The sequence below is a fragment of the Pleuronectes platessa genome, chromosome 12 (assembly GCF_947347685.1).
Source record: "Pleuronectes platessa chromosome 12, fPlePla1.1, whole genome shotgun sequence".
NCBI classification, from domain to species: Eukaryota; Metazoa; Chordata; class Actinopteri; order Pleuronectiformes; family Pleuronectidae; genus Pleuronectes; species Pleuronectes platessa.
Window position 1 is genome coordinate 16,646,867 of NC_070637.1, and position 17,909 is coordinate 16,664,775.

The window sequence follows — 17,909 nt, forward strand, 5'->3', positions numbered from 1 at the left end:
GACTTTAAGAGATTATATAAATATATATATTATAAAATATAAATTGAAGAAAAACAGTGTGAAGAATACCATGTGGAAAAAAACAATGTTGTGGGTTTTTATTATTTTTGTTTCTTTGTTGCTGTTGTTGTTGTTGTTATTTTATTCATGGATCCTCACATTCCTTTACGTAATGAACTGCAGTATTTTTCTGCTCTAAAGAGAGAAGTCCAGGGGAGATGACAATGGTCCCATAGCTTGACGATGCAGCGACTTGAACCAGTGTTGTGGGGCCCCTCTGACACTTAATGAGACCCCGGCTCCACAATGTAGGGCAGGCTTTACTCTGGTGCTTTAGACGACATCTTCTGCTCCCATTTCTCCACCCACAGTACGCTATCAGATAAACACAGCATGTCCTACAACGTTTGCTGACCCTGTACAGACCACTGGCAACACCACGCTCCCTGTGGCACACAATCAGATGTAAAAAATGTAAATCATTTTTTTCAAAGTATTAAAACGGCGGTGACCATGGACTAAAAAAAAATGGTCTTCCGAGAATTTTTCAATACTTTCGATTGTTTTGTCCGTCACTATTTTTTAATGTACAAAAAGGTATCAAAGATTTTTCAGCGCAGTCGCTATCGTTTCCCTCGTTTTGCAGTCATGTTCATGTCCACGCATGATTCGCTCTTTTTTTGCACTATAGCCTCAGCTTAGCGGATTCCTTTGGAACAGTCACACACATTTAAGTTGAATTAGCTTTCCGTTTGAAATATTAAGGCATAACAGACAGTTTTTGTCTTCTACAGAATAAAAGTGATGCTTTCAATTTCCCGAAGTCATTGTGAACCGCCGCTCTTTGGCGGCATGAAAAAATCCTTTGAATTCTCTTTGGTCTTACTTCATTCATACCACTAGATGCCTACACAGTTTAGAAAGCTGTGCGCAGTTGAGCGAGCCAATTGTACATGAGCTTCAACAATTGCCTTACAACCTAGTTTTTTCAACTTAAATTCATGCCTGTTCAATGGAATTAACTGCCTTTTCAAACACATATCCACCGGCCTCCTCGAGTAACCCTCAACTCTCCATAGGGACAGAAACACAATACTGATTCAGTTTGCTTTTCTTTTGTTTGTTTTTTGGGAACATATTTTGTGAATGTACTTTTAACTACATTTGCCAAAGACTTAGTTTGATATTTAATATTTTATTTACAGTATATGTATGCATAAGTAAAACAGTATTATCTTCTGAATAAGTAGTCAACACTGAACATGTTTGTCGTGACTTTTCAACAGGCGAACAACATGATGCATATGACTGTAATGACAACGGTGAAATTCAGTGACTCAATATTCTAACAGTTGCAACAAAATGCTGCTTTGTAGAATGATTTGTGAATAATGTGAAGACAATTCTTCTCTGTAAATAATATCACACACACACACAAACACACACACACACACACACACCATTGCAGTATCATACTAATGTACTGGCTCCCTTTGTAGATATACAGACTGAAAAAAACATGCATTACATTTGTGTCTTAATGTAATGTTGCGCTCAGATGAAACGCGCAACTACTATTTAACCTGTGGCTACGTCAGTAGCAGGTTTCAGATTCTAACATCACTTAGACTGTCTTTGTCATTTTATTTTATTTTCATGAAGTTGTCATGATGATGTTTTATGTCACTATGCAATGAGTTAAATGGCTTTCTGTATCATCTTTTGTCGTTGGGCTCTGAACAAGTACTCCCTGTGAAAAACAGCATAAACGTTAAGAGGTACAAACGACCTTCAGTGTGAAATGGTTCCTCTCTAATTTCACAAATTCCCTTGAATCACGACGTGATCCAACTAAAGTCCTTGGCAACAATCAAAGATATTGTCCTGTTTGCTGTTAGTAGATGTTGTGATCATTATGTTAATTCAAATTACAGTCATCTGTGCTCCCATGTATAGAAAAACATCAACGCTTATTCCCTAGCCACCCATCTTTCCTCCCTCCCCCCGCTCTACTCTTTTTCTCAAACGCCAATACAACACATCTCTGTAGCTCAAGGCGTCCGAGATGAAGTTTACTTTAATTCTACACAAGCTAACACATCCTCCGGTACCAGGCTTAACTGTCATTGCGGAGGAAACCAGAGAAACAGAGAAAGAGACTGTGGCCCTGCTCCACAGGAGAAGCCATCCTCTACAAATTGCACACGGGATTTGCCTATTTCTGTCTACATGTAGCTCGACACATCTGAAGATGAAACACTGGCACAGAGTGCACGCCACGTCATTCAGGCTAAGTCATTGCTTTAGGAAGCGGAGCACCTCTGCGGGGATGGGTCTTCTGCTGTAGTAAAGATGATACAGGAGATGTGTCATGGACATAAAAAGGATTTCTGATGAAAATCTATACAGAAAGCCTTGTGGCCTCAATCATTGTTCTGTTTCAGTTCTGTTCCAATTCTTTTTGTGCACATGAGAAATAAATTCTTTTATATGTCAGTCGTTGACTCGGTGTCCCCTCATTATTAACCCCATAAGAAAATGATTCAGAGTTCAAGGTTCCTGGGGAGCATTGCTGCGGCTGCTGTATTGACATTTGGTTTTATTAACAGTCAGGACCGCGGACGACACCCGTATAGGTTACAGCTCTCAATATGAAATACATGGTGGCTGCACAACGTGTTGTTTGTGTGTATCAGTGTGTGGGTGCATGCAGAAATCAAACACATTATGATCGCAGTTAAGTAGCCTGAGTCTACGATAAAAAAGAACTGCATTAAGTTAACGTGTGTGTGGGTGTGTGCGTGCAGGACTGGGAGAAAACGGAGAAAGAGGGTAAAACAATAAGGACAATTGGGAAGTCAGGAGAGCTTTGCCCCAGCTTCTGACTCCAGTATATTTAATGATGCATCAGTCTCATCCTGCCATAGCACACGGCTGCTGCCCCGCTCCCTCTCTGCACCCTCTCCTCTCTGAACCACACACAGCCGGTTATAATTCATTTCTTCCCCGTTTCCTCTGCCTATTGTTTATTTCATGGATCCCCTGTGAAGCATCAAAAGCTGCTGTTTCTGTCAGCCCTTAACTGTCCTATGTGTTTGTCATTCAGGCCTTGTTAAAAGATGTGAAAAAAAAAGAAATGCACACCCGCACATACACACCAATGCCCCCCCCCTTTTCCCAGCTGAGAATTCCCAGTGTAAAATTATTCCATTTAGATGGGAACTTTTTTTGTCACTACCCTGTCTAAATTGGCATATCTGGCTCTCTCGTATGAAACCAATAAACTGTGAACCCGGATGCATCCGTCAGTCAAGCTCATCTTTACTTTAGTGGGCCAGATGACAACAACAGGAGAAGAGAAACACACACACACACACACAGCAGCAGCAGCAGAATGGGAGCGCACTGATTGGCTCTCATCAGTTAGGCATTACGGAAAGCACCTGTCATCCTTGAGGCTTCTCAAGCCCGCACGGAGAGGCCCTGCCACGGGGGCCAATGGTTCCTCGTGCACGATGAACTCAAACACTTCACCCTCATTGTCAATTTGGCCTCTTTGGCATGATTCATGTCTGTCACCAATAATATATACAGCAAATAAGCCAATTTAAAGAGCTGCTGGCTGGACAGAGTCACAAGAAGTTCCTTGGAAATTTCAAGTTTTATAAACATTGGTCAATAACATGCTGCACTATATGCATTATTGTATATATGAATATAAATATAAGAAAAAAAATAAGGCAGGGTTTTTCTTCTTTTTGAGATTTATCCTGAGACCCGTTAAAAAAAAGGTACAAGCAAGTACATGAAGCAGTAGAATTGACGCCTTCATATTTATGGTGGAGTTTTAGGTTTTTATTTTGGATATATTATGACTGTGGCCATAATACTTAATCTAATCATAAAACAGCTAAATCAGTTACATTTGTCAATTTAAAGACAATTTGCTTTTACTTAAGTACACCTTTGAATGCAGGACAATTACTTCTCTTTTTTTTATTTAGGTTTGATGTACTTCTTTATTACCTTTGAACAGAATGAATGCTTCAAGAGGGTAAACACCTACAAATCAATATATCATTATTACCCTTTGTGTAAACATCCATGATCCAAGACTCTGTAAAGCTGGAGGTGCCACACGAGCACGGTATTGTTCAGAGACGAGGAATGGTGGTGGTCTAACAGTGACATCCTGTCATCTGCCTGCATGGGAGCCTGTCATCAGCCTCATCATGTGGCTGTCATAGTTGATGCTGGTGAGGGGAGAGGCCAACCCTGCTGTGTCAATCAACAAGCCCTCATTAGAAGCGGCTTTAATTAGTGGCTGCACGGGTGCAGTATTGTTCCCAACACCGCCTTCGTTAACTCTGTTAATCCCAAATGGATTTGGGTTGGGAAGAGACTGCAGTATTTAATGGTAGATTGGTATTGTGTGAGGCGGCTTAATGTGTTGCTTGGTTAAAAAGATGTATTTTCCATGTTATTTATACCTTTGAAATAAATATGTTTGTCTCAAATGTATATAAAAGTGTCCGGGAAGCTGCAACTCTGTGTTTATCATCCTGTTCCACGGACGAAAGGCTTTAAAAAATTACAGATTTGTGAAAATGGCCTCGTGAAAATAAATCATCTTCCCATGCGGAGATTATTTCAGAGTAGCAGGGGAGTCGGAGAGTTCAAACTCAGTCTCTTATGATCCCGATCCTGACAGAACGATGATTATGAGGTTATTTTCACTGTCGGCGGGTGAGACCATCCAGGCGACAAGAACACGACTTTGTGATGTTTGTAATGAGTGAGCATTGATTGACTCAACACAGCCTAAAGAGGTTTCAACCATGTTCAAGCTCAAAGGATGCTCGGGCTCTGTGTGCATCCTGTACTGTAGCATGGTTCGCAATTAGAATAATGAGCAGTCGGAGAGCTGTCTGGAGAAATGCAATTGCTGCGTTTCTCAACCCAGGCCTCATCTGCCAACTATATGCTATTATACCGTTCCCATCCCTGTTAGATCAGTCACCAGTGCAGAGCAATTTCCCTTCAGGAGCTAAATTACCGTTTTGAATGGCCATTGTGCGACACATTGTGTAATTAAGCACAAAATATGCCTCGCTACCTGATTATGTCACCCTCCAAAAGAGCTGAGGAGCTACGGGGCGAGGAATGGCGTTGCTGTGTTTGTGCGGACACATCAAGTGGTGGGGAGGGGATTCGGTGTTGGGGAGGAAGTGTGCTGGGGCATTACAAAAGGCCAAAATGGGTAAAATGGGGTAGCACTGACCTGCGTGCCCCTTTCCAGCTGAGAGAGGGTCTTCAGCCTGACAGAGGTGCAGCTTGGAGGGGCAGTGGGGAGGGGGGGGTTGTTTGAGTCCCCACTGTTTTGGTAAAATGTTCAACAAGAGCATCCAGCCTTCTGCAGCCAAGGACATAGGAAGAAGAGGAGACAGGGCAAAGGGAGAATGAAAAGAGGCAGGCCACAATCCCAAACCCCCACCACCTCTGACTGCCCCCCCCCACACTCAACCCACACACACACTCACACACGCACACCCCCCCCCCCCCCCCCGACGCCTCTATCTCCTCCCCTACCCAACACCCAGTCACTGTCAGGCCAAACACATGATGAATTGCCCTGTCAACAGAATTCATTCAGGGACCAATTAATTCAGCAGAAATGAACTAGAGCCATCAGTCGCTGAAAAACTCAGTGCAAAGAGAGCAAAGTAGCCCCACTTCAGAAAACGTGGAAGCGAGGGAGGGAACAAGGGAGAGAGGGGTGAGAGCGCGGCGGAGACGAGAGGGCAGGCAAAAGAGAGAGGGAGAAAGAAAGGATGAGGGAGAGAGAGGGAGAGCGTGGTGGAAGTTAGTCTGACAGAAATTGGTCATTTAATGCTTTAGCGCACTGGAGACAGCCCCTGTCATAGACGAAGGCATGGCAGGGGCTCCCCTGGTATTTTATTTATTAATTATCCTATGCAGCGAGGGGCCTTTAACTGTCTCAGTCCAGCCCCATCAGCCCGACTCCCTGTCATTTTCTCTCCACAAACAGATCCTTTAACACCGTGCTCCAGGTTAATGGAGACAAAGCCAATATCCAGCCAACCTTGCCTTCTCCCCCAAATACAGTATTCATCTGTATCTTATCCAGGTAATTATGTCTCAGACGATCTCCTGAATATGTCGTTGGGATGCTAATAAACCACTTTGGAGCCGGCATGCAGAACATGTCTGACCTTTTCAACTCACTGCTTCCAAACGGAGGGCAGCAATTATTTACACCTTATTGGGAACTGCATGTAACTGGGAATAAAAAACACTCCCAAATAATTTAATGATGGCTGCATCTATTATTCAATGGAATGAAATACCCAAGCAAGCCTGTGCTTAGTTCCTCATTATTATCTGATATGTAACATGATATGAAGTGAAATCTTTGTTGATGAAATAAATACTTTGCCTGCATCTGTCAAATATTTTAAATCTCCATCTGGGTTTTCTTAACACTGTTGATGAAAAAGCAGCAGAACTGCGCTCTGCCAGGAGCTGTTTTGTTGCTGGTGACAAATTAGCGTTGTGAAGGACGATATCAACACTAGCTAATTAAGGTGTCGTGTGATTTTGGGCTCCAGATCAAGAATCTGCTGATTCATCCCACGGGTGATTATGATGTCCATATGGTCAACGTACAGCGAGCCACTCTGGGGAAACACTATCGGCCCGCAGCGGCGCCGGCTTTGCCAAAAGTTTGATCTTGTCTTTTGTAGTGGTGTTGGGTGGTGTTCGCCAAGGTCCTGAATTATTAACGGCATCTTTTCTTTAAGCCCGGGATCCTCTAGTGGAAAACACGGGATGACGGGCAGCTGGGAGGCTGCCTGTGACTGGCCGCCACTCCTCCCTGACATCAGGAAGTGAAATTCGATGCTGTTTCCACTCTCCATCGATGAGCTTGTGCACCTTGGATGCCCTCTTCTTCATGTCACTTGTTTTTTTCAAGAAATCATCACGTGCTGTACTGCATAAAGGTGATTTAATTATGAGAGGTCGTGGCGGTTTCGGTGTTAAATACTGGTGTGCATTCACAGAACTACAACCACAACTATTTAATTAAAACTACAACTATTCCTTATTCAAAACATCCATGTCCTGTGGTCAAATGATGAGTAATTACTCCATGGACTCCTAAACTCACTTCTTTTACTCTCTCTCCTTCTCCATTGGTTCTTACTGTAGAGCTAAGCACGGTGAAATTACACCTAATAGACAACAGTGGCATACAAGCCGAGTGAACCTGACAAATGGAACAGAAAAGCTAACAGAGAAGAAAGAGGTGCTTAGGCCAACTGTCACAGGTAAAGTGCTTTCCTGATTTCTGTTTACTCACCACGCTTGAAACTTGACTTGTTTTCCTGCAGCTTACTGAAGAGATTCTGTCTGTGAGTCAGCCGGTTGTCAGCGCTTCTCGCCAGCAAAAACACTCATTTAGCGTGGAGCTCGGAGGGCGGAGATAGTTGCAGAGTGCAGCTTTTGATCGGATAATAACATGGTCAACTGAAGGAAGTTTTCATTTTGCATGTTTGGGTTAGCTGAAGAAGCTGTCATGTTTTATGTGTGAGGATTTCTTGATTCGGTGGACGGCTTATTTACAGCCACTGCAGCATTAGCACAAATTCCCTACTCCTGCAGAACAAGACACGGGGGGAAAAAGACCCATATTCTCTATTTATATACAGTATAAGGAATTAAGGGAGTAAAGGACGGGGGGGGGGGGGGGGGGGGGGGGGGACCTACAGAACGAAACTGCATATGAACGCTGTAGAATATAATTAATTAAATGAGACTAATTAGGAACATGAGAGCAGGTGCCAGGCTATGAGCTGACAGGGAAGACAGCGAGACAACATGCCAGCACAAAAAAAAAAGAAAAGCACAGTCACACGTACACACGCAAGTGCACACCCAGACACACACACACACACACGAGTATAGGCACACAAACACACAGCTGCGGTTATGAGGGTGTATCATGACAGGCATGGGGACAAAACAACTTTCTGCGTTTTGTCATGTGAAACCCCGCAGGAATACTCATGACAGGAAGCAGAGACCCAGCCGCCATGGGGGTCTCTTGCCTTTGTCTCACACACATTCTCTTTATTATTTTGTTATGGTGGAAGGAAGTTAGCACACGCCGAGGACTCCTCTCCCCTAATTATTTCAGCACTTGCTCCAGACTGCAAGCTGCGTAAATTCATAGACTTCTTTTTTCTTTTCTTTTTTTTTCTCATCTCCGACCCCTTCAAATGCTCTTCACTCTACAGCTGCTTCAACAGGGGACTTTTTTAACCCGACCTTTAATTTGATAAAGCAGAAATTGATTGGGAAAAGTTGAATGCTCTTAGCTCAAAAGAATTACATACCATCCAATTATTTGTCTGCTCAAAATGAATGTACACACACACACACACACACACACACACACAGACACACACACATACACATACATATATGGTATCCATAAAGGAGAACAATTACAATGAATGAAGTTGAATCAAATATCACAGGGAAATGAATACTCATTTGAACAACAAAACCTGGCAAAAACTGTAATTTTGTGTGATTGTGTGACTTGATACAATAATTTTATTTGGTATTTTGCTGTTCAAATATTTCTGAAACAAAAATATTTGTATATTAAATGTTTTTGTTTGATTTTGAACTGCTAAATAAGCTTTGTAGAGCTAACTTTCTAATTAAGTAATCGAGAAAATTATCTGGATACAAGTATGTTGTTGTTTATTGTGGCTGTAGAATAAAGTGAATCTGATCAGATTTTAGTTAGTTCTAATCAGAAAATTGACAAACAGAACTATTCAGCACTGCAATGCCTGAATTCCTGTTCCTCTGTTCAACTGTTCAGAGAGTGGTAAACTGCAGAGTCTGGACAATGAGGTTTATTGTTTTTTGTCAAGAGAAACTCAGTTTTCTATTTGTAATTCCACAAACACGACTTATTCTCAGGTTTACAAACTGTTAGAGCTTCGACATTGTACTGGGAAATGAATCCACACAGAAACGTTTGGCCCAGCAACCTCCTGTTAACCTCTTTTAACTTCTAATGTACTAAGTCATGAGATTGGAAAATATACACCTGTGTAAAAATACAGTGGGAAAATGTCCAGAAAATAAATTTTTTTCAATTTGATGATTCTAATATGCGGTGGAACTGGAACAATACAAATATCTCAGGATGAAAAAAAAGATGGTGTCTGACCTGAACAATCTCCTGCTGCATTCTTTATATGTATACGACAAACTACAGAAAAATGTCTCTGGATATTTTCTGGAGTCTAGAAGTGGAAGTGCAAGTGGTAGATGAAGTTTCATGTTGCAGTATAACCTTCACCTCACCCTCCCCTTCCAATCATGAAAGAAAAACGGTGGTTGCTTCAGTTGTCCTAGAAACTCAAATGGTGTTTAGTTTATCCAGTCTGGGCTACTCTTAAAAAACATGGCGGCCTCCGTAAAGAGGACCCGCTCCCTTTTTAAATATAAGGGGCTTATTCAAGGTTAAAGAAAACAATTCTATATAAATATATTCAATTCCTGCCAATTGATCCTTTAAACACTGAAGCTTTATAGACTTTTAATTGGAAAGCAATTATTTCTGAAACTTATATAAATATTTTTCGTGCAAAAGTAGTGGGTGGACATGAAGAATTTGATAAAACCTCAAACTTTTCCAAACACCAAGCACTTATACCCAACTTTTCTCCTAGAGAACACAACAGAGCAGCACTTAAGAGGTCTACGTGGTCCTGCAGCCAAGACTCTGCGAAGCGGACAGCTCAATATCTCGCCCTAGTGTGGCTTGTCAATGCAATACCAAACTCAAGACAGAGAGAGATGGGGGGTTGGTGCGGGGAAGGCTTTTTTAATTATCTGTGGTTGGGTCGGACTGTGCATCATCATTAGAGAGTCTAAATAGCAGTGGTCACTGACTCAGGTAGTGGTAAACGGCACAATTAACAAGCTGAGGAGGGAGAACTGTATTCAATTTGAAAGCCTTCTCTCCTAATCCATCTCCAGTGATCAGCAGTGCTGCTGAGCTACGCCCTTTTACATTCAATTACATTAATCAGGTTATTACCCAGCAAAAAGTCAACATTTTAATCAAGAACTGGCAAAGTAGGGCAGGACATTACACCTAGACAGGGCTAAGTGACAGTCAGAGGAGAGGAGTGATGATGTTCTACTGAAGTTTAATTTCACCGAAAAAAATGGCAAGCCGAGAAAGGCTTGTAAACTCTTGGTCTGAAATGTTTTGTAATTGATCGGGTTTTAAAATACTCCCCTCTTGTAAGAATACTCCAGAATGTATCTGTCGTCGTGTCCGTATTTATACGAGTCTGAATTCATGTCATTGTTCAGTGGGAAGTACATGAACGTGTCAAGAATTCAGGCCCTTTTTTTATTTTTTTTATTTTATTCCTCGAGGCTGCAAATCCTCTTGGATTTAATCCGCGCAGGAGTGTTGTTAGCACAGCAGGTGTGTAAGAAATGTAGAAACACAGCTGCAGGGTTCACGTCCCAGTAACTATCCTGATAGTCTCCAAATCCTCTGACGCCGTCTTCTTATGGAAACTCTGGAAATACACATTGTCCATAACAAGCTTTTATTCATGTACGGACGGAAACATCTTGTCTAAATGTATGTAGAGCTTTCCACTGTGCTCAGGTTGGGGATTATTTCATTCACAGCAGAAAAAAAAAGCCAATCTATATGAATATGTGCTTACTTCACAACCAGTTCAAGTTGACTTTGCTGACTGATTGCTGACTGCACACACCGAGTGAATCTAATTTAGTGAAACCTCTGGCTAAGCAGTAGTTTCTTGCCCATTTTCTCCCACTAACAGGGAAGAAATCAATTCTCTGGCATCTATGACATTCAGGAGATGCTTGTCTTTTTTCTTAGTTGTCTTTTTTTTCCCCTCTATTTCCACACTTCTTTTTGCATTTTGGCTTGTTAGGAGCTGTGTGATGGCTGACCCTGGGCATTGGGCTCTGATTAATGGGGGGGAATTCTTGTTGTGCAGCCCATAATGAGAGAAGACAGAGGTGAGAACAGCTCAATAGCAGAGATAACCACTCTTTGATCCAAACGGTCATGCAGAACCTTTACTCTGCTGCATCGTCAGAAAGTGGACTGTCGAGCTCCTCACTTTTAACCCCCCCCTCATAAACTTCGAATCAGACGAGGACGCTCTGGGCCTACATCCAGTCTTTTACGTTTGAAAACTGTGTTTTTAAACTAAAATAATCTCTGTCCACACTAACGTTATTGGCTCTGCATCCGTTTTAATCCTCTTCCATACTAATGCTTCTGAAAACGTTTATCACGTGACCACTCACACACTGGGAATGAGCACTTGGCCCAAATAATAACTTGTGTGTAAAACAGGGTCAACAACAAGGTCAAGTTATTTCTTTCCAGTTTGCATTTCACACTGGTAGGAGAGACTAAAGCCAGGTCTTTTCTTCTGATTCATGGTCGTGTGCTAGAAGCCTTGCAAATCAACAACGACTAAGTCCTGAACAAATAGACCTGACTAAAACGAAAACGAAAATCAGCTTTTCCAAACTTCTGCATTTCAGCGGCTCCCAAATTTCAGAGTAGTATCCGAAGCAGAGTTAATGCATTTTCAAAAGAAAATGTAATGGTATGGATGTAGCCTAAGAAAAATGTGTTTTTTGTAGGCAAGGCAAGTTTATTTATATAGCATATTTCAGACAAACAGCAATTGGTGTTTTAGATAAAGATACAAGATGACAGAGACAAACACTTGAAATACAGTAGATTTAAAAACTTTTTGGATAATGTTTAATAAATTATAACGTAAAACTAAGCCTAATCGAGTTGAACCTGGTCTTTTTGTTAAAAATATACTTTGCAAATGACGCCAAACTGTCCGGCCTGCGATCTCATTGTTTCCAGATCACAGCCTGCAGACTGTTGAGTTATAATAATTGACTCCTTTTTCTCAGTTACATAAAAGTAGCGGCGCCGTGATACAGCATCTTCGCACATTTCCAAAATATTACACCGTCTAAGTGCCATTTCTGAGTCGCCGCTAACAAGACCCATCTCAACTTAAGATGTCTTGTTAAATTGAGACCTTGTTCCCCAGTGGACTCAAATGTAAAACATATCTCTACCCTTGACAAGCAGTGTTAATCCATTTAGTGTAACGAACTAACATGTCCCTAATTAAAATATGCCTTTTAATGATACATACTGACATCGTGGAAAACACTGTCACGCTTCCCTCCTTTGATACAGGAATATGCTAATTGCATCTGTAACACTGGTGTTCAAATCCCAAGGCTACCTCCACATCCTGGGGGAGTCTGTGCATGTGTTGGGGCTCTGGATCCCCCGTTAAAAAAAAATAGAGAGAGACCCCTTTTGTCTGAGATTGTTTTGACCAGAAGAACATGTTGAGAGAGCTTTCGGGGACTGACACTGTTGATTTGCTTTCATTTTCAGACGTTGTGTTTAACATTCAGGAACCACGGCCTCACCCACACACTCCTCCAGTCCACCGCCTCACCTATAGGGGACGGAGGGCAGACAGAGAGCATCAAGCTTCCCCGCCGTCCCGTGGCAGCTCATTTAAAACAAATCAGGCTGATTGCTGAGTTCCTGCGCTCACACAAGGCCCAGGTGATAGAGCAATTAAAGCCCCCTAATTCTCCAGTTCACAAAGGCCCAGTAGGTAATTAACTATATATAATGAAATCCTTTTGTTACCCTCAACGCTTAATTTTTGTTTGATCCTGATGTGCGGGGCCGTTTGCGTGATGGGCAGTACAGGGGACAGGTTCATGTGGGTTGGGTCTGCAGCCCTCTGTGGCAGGAACCCTGGATGAGAGCGGGGCTTTAGTTAATAGGCTCACTCTGGACAGATGAGGTCCATTAGGAGGTTAATTTAAAAATGAATAGAGGACATATAGAGTGAGAGAGAACGAGATGGCGACAGGACAGAGACCACACAGTCCTTGGAAAGAGCAAAATGTAGCCTCCCGTATTTATTCTACAGTAAAGCAATTGCTGCTAATTAAGCAGGTGATAATTAAACAGCCGCAGATCCGAAGCACCCATTTAATCAGACTCTCACAAATGACCAAATGAAAACAAGGAAGCCTCCTCCAGACCCGAGCACAACTGAACCCCATCACTTCCCATCCATGAGGCCATTTCTTAAACATTGAGGCATTGTTCAGATGCATGGACTGCAGCCCCTGCCTCCCAATTTCCATTCCTTTCCCCCCCTTGCAGAAAGGCTGAATCTGATCCGGGCCCATTGGTGTGTGGATAATGAAGGGGTTACCAGGAGCTGGGAGAGGCCCAGTAATTCCCCGCACCAGGGGACTGGGTTTTTTGGTGGGGTTTGGATGAGTACCCCTGCTCCGTGATGCATGCACTCATGTGAGCTTGTGACAGCCTCTACCCAAATCCAAGGCCAGACATAGGCGCTGCATGTATTATATAAACGTACAGTACAAGACCTGGACTCAAAGACTTTATTACTGCAGAAATACTAGTCTCCATACAACCGGAGCTCATGCTGTATACATAAGTATTGGCATTACTCTGATCTTCTGTATATATCATTTTTCTTGTATATATCATTGACATGTATTTCAGTTGATGTCTGGTAGTGTGGATGGATTCATCCCTGCCTGATGTCTCAAACAACTGAGAACAACAGAATCATGCAATGCGAATGAAAGCCTCCTTTATGTGTCATGCTGAGTTCATCATCCTATTTTTTTCTGTCGACGTGGGAGTAGCCCAGCTCAATCTGAGGTCACGGAAATTAGCATATCATCTGGCAAAATGGTTGGCCAATGAGTGGGCGTCTCCCTGAGGGGGGTCACCTTAAACATCAGTATTAAGGCATCGAGAGAGCTCTGCGTACTCCAGGGTTAAGTATCTCCACTTCATTACGGTAAAGATGTGAACAACCGCCCAACCCGCCGACGCTGTCAATAGACATTGAGTCCTGGCTCTATCCAGCCTGGCTCGCCCTCTCTCAGGACCCGGCATGAGCCTCAATCCATCATCCAAATACTCCTGGCCCAAATCATTGCCGATCATTATAGTATCAGAGAGACTGCCGATGATTGGCCGTGATTGTTAGATCACAGGGATCTGAGGGGTGATCCATCACACCGGATGGCACGCTAACACCTCTGTGTGATGGGGTTCACCTCCCGGGTCAGGGCCAGGTCAGCCAGGAGAGAGCCCCTCCACAGAGAATACCTCCAACAGTCCCAGTTACCCACCAAAGGCTCACGAAGTGCAAGGTAAGCAAGATCATTTCCCGTTTGTCTCGTCTTGATGCGTTAGCAATCATTGACAATATGTAGTTTTCAATACAATTCAGATATTAACAAATGGAGCAAATCCTGAGACTAACTGGATCCTCTATCATCAGTTGTGCGACACTCACTGCTTCACAAGGCAAAAGGAGCCACTGACCCCATCCAACTTGTTTCTCAGAACTGGTGCAACACAGCTCAGTGTAACCGGAGGCTATGTGTTGTCATCTAAATGAGATAAGTTTATTTTCCGGAGGCCAGCATTTGTTTCATCAGCCTGTGGGGTCGCAGACCACACTAGGAAGCAGTGGGGAGTCTTTCTCAGCACCTGCAGCTCTAGCGAGGTGGCCCGCTAGCGAGGAAAGGCTTTGGCGGCTGCCCAAGTATCTGCCTGCGCCTTCTGTGCAAACGCACCAGCCTCAGGAAACCAGGAGGCAGCAATATTGTGGAACAAATGTCCTCTAATCAGAGCCTGCTGGTCCGGGGTCCTGGGTGGGGCCTCCTCGTTGCCCTGTCCAAACACTTTGCCTCTTGGTTCTTAAAGCCTGCGATCACACAGGATGGTGTAACTAGTTACTTTTAATGGGACACGCCTACAGAGGTGTGGCAGCAGCAGGAAGATCCACCAGCTCCACCCGCTTGGCATATTTTATAGAGACCAGCAGCATTACAGTGCCAAAGAAATACATAACAGGTAATGAATGTATTAAAGAGCAGTTATACAATTCCCTTATCAACATGATATAAAAAGAGAGATGTAGCCTATTGTTCTATTGGAATTCAATCTCTCCAAATGCCATAAACCAAGAATGTAATTACATTCAATTGGGCCACTTGATTCTTTTTTTTTTGACGATATGATGTAATTAATCATTTTGTGTACATGTACTAAATTGAGTCTTGCTGCGGAGCTCATTTAAAGATTGTCTCTGTCCAACCCTAAACCGACCCTATAATAGCTCATTGTCACTGTTTATAAATAAAGTGATTTATGACTCATCTCATCGCTCCTTTATTTGTGTCATTTCATCACTTGCTGTGGTTTTTGTTCACTAAATTTTAAAGTTATAGAATCAACACAGCTGTCGGTTATTCTGGTTTTTGAAATCCACGTTCCCATAGTGTCTTGTACATTTTCAAACTTTGGATTATCCCTCGGAAAAGTTCAATTCCAGTTCATTCAGTCAGTGAACAAGACCTGTCGTCTGTAGCCTGGCACACGGGAAGTTGCCCTGTGAAGTGTGTTATTGCAAAATAATATTTGAAATTATTTTCCTGATCACTGGCTTATCTCTTGGAATTCTTCCACCTGCACTGAAGACTTGTGCAATTTGAACAAAACAAACAGAAACGCGTTCATCTACAGTGACTGAAATTTATTTCTACTGTTCCAAAAAATGACTTTCCATTTTTCATAATCAGCTGTAATAGATAACAATTAAACCTTTGAGTGCATGAAAAGAGAAAGAGCTCTTATACTTTCAGATTCAGTATTCAGTTGTTTTGTTTTTTTATTCGATGCATCACTGGGAGAAAATAAAAAGAAGGAGAAAAAACTGAAATGGTCAAAGGGGCAGGAAAAGATCAGAGATCAATCATTATCAGCTAATATACAGTGCGTGTGCATGTGTGCGAGCATGTGTGTGTGTTTACTTAAAATGAGCAGTCGACTGGGGGCGGGTGGAGAGTGTATCTATGGCAACGGTCTGGTCCCCAGCTGTCACGGTGAAGAAGAAGATGGGTGCCATGAGCAAGGAGACCACTTAACCTCAGCTGCTCCTCAGCTTAGGGGAGTCAAGATGCTGCTGAAACCTGCACAGAACCTCACTTAATATGTAGACAATAACCCCCCCGCACCAGACAAGAGATGACTTCAAACCAGCCAGTGGAAAGAAAAAAATAAACGGAGCTCCGCAGAGCCTTCATATACGTGGGGCTCAGTATGAGAAGCTCCAATACAGCAGATGGAATGTTTTAGGGGTACGAGGGAGAGAGAGAGGAGGGGGGGGGGGGGGGGAACTGGCAAAAGCTAATTAGATGTGGTTTAACTGGAGAATCGCTTTAATTGTTAACTGTTAGCTTCTGATAGAGGGATGCCATTCTGCAGCAGATTTTAACTCTGATGTAACCATCTGCTACAGTTGCATCAAGCTACACAGAATGAATACAAAACAAACCGATGGAGAGCGGCGAGCATTAGTATCTGTTATCCCAAATTTTTTTAAAGAGTGAATAAACTTCATGCTGTTGCTCCCCAGAAATTCTCACAGAGATTAATGATTTGCCAAAGAAATAATGACGAAATGTTTATAGCGTTTCTGTGACTTTTCCTTGTATAAAAGATAGCCACTTAAAACATTTTAGAAAACAGATCACATATTCTTATATAAAAATAAATTTCTAGACGAACCCTATTGGCTTTTTTGCTTTTGACATTATTAATAATTGTAACTAAGGTAAAAAATATAGATATGCTTAGTATATTATATACTTTCTCTTTTTTCTCCTATATTTTCAACATTATTAAAACACAGTGGACTCAGGAGAAAAAGTCATACACTAATAAAATCCCATTATACATAACAATACAAAGTCAAGACATCATTTTCAAGAGATATAATAGGACAAAAAAATGTTTATGTCATATTTGCTTGAAATATGTCTTTCATCAACTATCAGCTCAAAAAATCATAATTTCCACCAAGGAGGTTATGTTATGGTGGAAGGATGGGGTGTGGGTCAGGGAAGAAATCATTCAATTCAGGTGCGTATCCGGATCGAGGACCGGATCCAGAATTGTTTTTATCACTTTCTTTAACCTCGCAAGACAGGTTATTATTGTTCATTTATTTATTTTGCAACTGATTTCCCTGACTCCAATACTAACATTATTTTTTAATCAGGCACATCTGGAGGACTGATATCTATGAGTGTGTGAAATTGGGCCCAACTTGATTGGACTGTTGGGTCTTGGGGGGAGTATTGCTCTCTACTGACTGATGTTCGTTTGGGATTTTCAAAATTCCTAAGACACAAAGTCAGAAACATGAAAACAGTAATTCCTCTCCAGCGATAGTTTTAGTTCACTCTTAAATTCAATTTGTGTCCTTCTTTTCCTCCACATAGAAGGCTGGATCCTAACTTATTCCCTCGGAAAAGCTTCTGACAACCAACGTACCTCTTTCAAGAAAAAAAAATTCAGACCATGAACATCTGATCCCCCTGTATCACACCTGCTGTTAAAAAATGAATCATTTGGGCTTCGTCAGCTGACAGGGTTGAGCTGACTGACTTGAGGTTGGACGGCGGGAGGTGGGTGATGGAGGGAGGGGTGGGGCTGACAGCGCGTAGTCCCGACTGTGACACGTATTGCCGGTGACAGAGGTTAGGGGGTCAGACAGGAAGGTCTGTTGTTATGAAGGGGAAGCGGACTGCATTGTTCAGCCCTCAGTCCCCCCCTGACCGCACGGCGATGGCCTAATCAGGCTTTGTCGCTGCTGCCCCGATGTAGACAGCGTTTTGAT